This window comes from Numida meleagris, chromosome 4 (assembly GCF_002078875.1).
Source record: "Numida meleagris isolate 19003 breed g44 Domestic line chromosome 4, NumMel1.0, whole genome shotgun sequence".
In the NCBI taxonomy this organism is placed as follows: domain Eukaryota; kingdom Metazoa; phylum Chordata; class Aves; order Galliformes; family Numididae; genus Numida; species Numida meleagris.
Window position 1 is genome coordinate 90,478,409 of NC_034412.1, and position 4,370 is coordinate 90,482,778.

A 4,370-nucleotide genomic window follows, 5' to 3' on the forward strand; every position below is an offset into this window, starting at 1 on the left:
CTTCTTCGCCCTTGCTCTCTCTCCACCCCTCTCTCTTGCTAGAGATAAGTTCACAACTAATCATGAGAGATGTCAGATAAACTTACTGTGAATTGAAATCCTGCAAGGTTAAAAGGAGCTCTGTTGTTCCTTTCTCAAGCAGGTATTGTATTTATACAGCCAAGCGAACAGGCGATGTGAAAAAGATAATTCCTTCAAAACTTGGCCCGTAAACTCCCTAGAGAAAGATAAATGATATTTTCTTTTTCTTTCTTTTTCCCCCTCTTGATGTAGAGCCAACAAAATGCCCCTGGTGCAATGCACCTATTATGATCTGCCTCCATGGATTTGCAGACATTCAGGCTTGGGTCTGCATGGTTAATCTTAAATATGAGCCCTGCTTTAACACTGATTGAGTGACTCACTTTGGGGATGAAATTGATCCTCATGTTTTGTATAATGACCAGGCTGCTGTTAGGGGCACAAACAGTTAAGGGGGTGTTGCCAATGTGTCACTAATCAATCTTTCTCTAAACAGCCTCTCTCCATTGAAACTGATGAGATTTCATATCATTGTTTAGGGTAAAACAATGATCTTTGGTTAATTAGTAATATGTGTACATTTCCTCCTTTGAGCAGGGAGGAATTATTTATACAGGAGACAGCAGGGTGAAGGACAGCCCTGACCCATAGCAATCTGGGGGTACTCACCATATCAGAAACAGCACAGAGCAAAGTGTGGAAAAGTAGAAACACTGGGGGAAAAGCAAAACTCACACCAGATGTGGGGCATTTGCCCCATGCTGGTATTTGCTCCAGCTCTGATACAGAAAATCGTAGAATCATCTGAGTTGGAAGGGACCCTTAAAGGTCATCTAGTCCAACTCCCCAAAATCACACTGCCACAGTGTCCAGCTCCACAGCTTTGCATGTTACCTTGTCATTTCTTTCAGCCCTTGTCTGCCTTTCAGCAGCCACTTATTTTGTAATGCCAAATCCCTGTAAGCCTTATTAAAGTCAAAGCAAGTTCCTCTGGCATAAAATGATGCCAAATCTCTACTCAGCTGCAGACAAGGATTCCGACACATATTGATTTTAAATTGCCCTTATCTCAGTACTTCTCCAAGTGTTGGATAAAGCTGCAGGCTGTTCTCTGACGGTAGATGGAGATACCACCTGGCCAAATACCGTCCCCAGACTGCATTGCAAGATCAAAGTGAACAGCAGGACTGAAAACATAAATATGGTCATATTAAGGAATGTGAGGAAAGACTGCTGAGATCAGATCTCTGCCTGCAGTGAGTATGAAGCCTCAGACATAAGGTTTTCAGGCAGGTACCCACTAGCTCCATGAGCAGGGACTTCATGGGCTGAGCATGGTCTCCTCCTTCAGAGCTGACCCACAGTGCTCTGGAAACAGCAGTTTCAATTCCTATGAGACACCAGCAATAACCACCACTTAGGTGTGTTATCACACCATGGCACTTTATTTAGGAAGTCACTGCAGCTCAGCAAGACAGCAGGATATAAATGGGATCTCTCTGGAAAATCCCCTGTGACTGCACAGACTTACTTTCCCTGGATGACACAGTGTGATGGACAGATACTCCAATTGGATTGGAATATGGCCAGATACCGACTGCTTGTAAATTATCTTTAGCAGCTGATTGAGATGTACAGAGCATCTGCCCATCCCATTGAAGCCAACGTGCATAAGAAGCTCTGGGCAGCCCCTTGGGAGCAGATCTTCCTCTCCAGGTGTAAACATCAAATGACTGACCCTGGCCCAAATCTGCCCTCAGATTTGCAGCACCAACTGGTTTCTCATCAAGCATTACTCATTAAAACGCTGTCCCTTCTCATTCTGACCACACTCAAGACGTGCAACTAGCACACAGCAAGGGATCCTATTTATAAGATGTTGTGTCATACGGCTAATTTTAAAATGGCATTTGTCAGCGAAAGCAGTAATTTTTTCAACATGCTCACACAGGGCTCCTGAGCAAACAGCCCCGAAAATTATAGGCTTATAAACCTCACTTTAACTCAAGCAACTTGACAATGTTCGCTGCAGAACTATTCGGGGGCCGGCTATTTAAACACAACCAGCAGTTCATTATCACTTGTGTTTTCCTGCTAAGCTTTCACTCTTTTGTCAGCCCACTCCAAGCCCCGGATTGAGACATTCACAAACCTGCCAGGTCACTCCTGCTTATCTTTCCCATGACACCCTGTCTCCCGACGTGCCCAGGGCCATGTCCGTGCATCCCCACACAATGCCATTCTTCTGGCTGAGCGGAGGCATTTCCCCCGTGCCTCCGTCCGGGGCCGGCACAGACAGCGTGACAGATGTGGGCTGCCTTTCCCAAGCAGAAAGGCGATGGAGGCTACGGGCTGAATGCTAAACGCACCCAACAGCAAACATTAAAACAGACCAAACATGCTTACGGAGATTTATACCAATGCTCGCTCTCTCCGGCTGGTCAAAGGTTCAGGCGCTCATAATAGTTTCCCAAGGCACGTTGACTGTGACAGATTTTAAAGAAGAGACTCCTGAGGGAGTTCAAGGCGTAAATTGAATTACAGTATGCTTGGCCTGTGGTTGCTAGGGAGATCTCAGAGCCAGAGAGAGAGTTCCTGGTGATTTTTCACTGTTGTTTGAAGGCTGTGAAATTAAGGCTTTGTGCGGCACTCACCAAGACAAGGCTGTGGTTGGCGTTCACCATTGACATCAAGCTGGATTGGCCCAGAGGGGGCAAATTTTTATGAAACAGATATGACAAAGCAGCATTTTGATCAAGTCATCGCCCTCTTTTAAAATGGCCATGCTTGCTTTTCTTTGCCCTGAGTGACAGACGTTCCTATTTAACCACTTTCAGAGCCCTGAACCTCAGCCTGGGAGCCCCAGCTTTGGGAATAGTGTGGAGCGGGATCAGGGCTTTGCAGCTAATCCCTTTACCCCCGGCATGGGTGGAAGTAAATTCCCAGCACTGAATCCACCAAACTCAAAGTGAATTCAAGTCTGAGGCTGTGCTTTGCAGCCAGAGCCTGATTTCAGCTCATTACATGGACTTCTGCAAGGTTTGGGAGGGGTGGATTTCAGTTCTTTGGGGCAGAGGGGAGTTCTCAAAGAGGAAAGGGATTTTTTACTCCAAGGGAACCAGTGCCCTAGTGATGGCAAATGGATCTTTTGAGAAAAGATCGTATAGAGCAACCTGCAACTCCTCTCCTCCAACCATACACAGTCACAGGATCTGTGCTTAGATAAGCTTTCATCAAAATATGCTGTAACAGTTAGCTGTTGCCAACAGCATTATCAAGGACCAGCTTTAGCCAGAGGCAACCCAGGCAGTGGCCAAAGGTGGCCCAGGGCATTCTGACGCATACTTTCCTCCCTCCAGTGGTATCTGCTGAAAAAGGCCCAAGTGTCCAGCAGGTACACTACTGAATCTTGGTAGAAGCATAGAATCACCAAGGCTGAAAAAGACGACTCAAATCATCCAGTCCAACTGTCCACCTGTCACCAGTATTTCTCACTAAACCGTGTCCTTCAGTACAACATCTAAACATTTCTTGAACACCTCCAGGGACAGTGACTCCACCACCATCATGGGCAGCCTGTTCCAGTGCCTGACCACTCTTTTGGAGAAGTTTTTCCTAATGTCCAACCTGAATCTCCCTTGGCACAACTTGAGGCCATTCCCTATTGTCCTATCACTAGTTATGTGGGAGAAGAGGCCAACACCCACCTCACCACAACCTCCCTTCAAGTAGTTGTAGAGAGCAACAAGGTTTCCCCTGAGACTCCTGCAATCCCAGTTCTCTCAGCCTCTTCTCATAAGACTTGTGCTTGAGACTCCTCACATCTTTGTTGCTCTTCCCCAAACATGCTCCAGGGCCTGAATGTCCTTCTTGTAGTGAGGGGCCCAAAACTGAACACAGTACTCACGGTGTGGCCTCACCAGAGCTGAGTACAGGGGGATGATCACTTCCCTGCTCCTTCAGGCAACAATACTTCTGATACAAGCCAGGATGCCATTGGCCTTCTTGGCCACCTGGGCACACTGATGGCTTGTGTTTAGCTGAACATCAGCCAACACTCCCAGGTTTGTTTCTTCTACACAGTCTTCCAGCCACTCTGCCCCAAGTGTTGCCTGGGGTTGTGGTGGCCAAAGTGCAGGACCCAGCACTTGATCTTGTTGAACTTTATCCCATTGGCCTCAGCCAAGTGATCCAGCCTGTCCAGATCCCTCTGTAGGGCCTTCCTACCTCCAGGCAGATGGATACTTTCTGCCAACTTGGTGTCATCTGCAAACTTACTGAGGGTGCACTCAATGACCTAATCCAGGACATCAATAAAGATACTGAACAGAACAGGCCCCAACACTGAC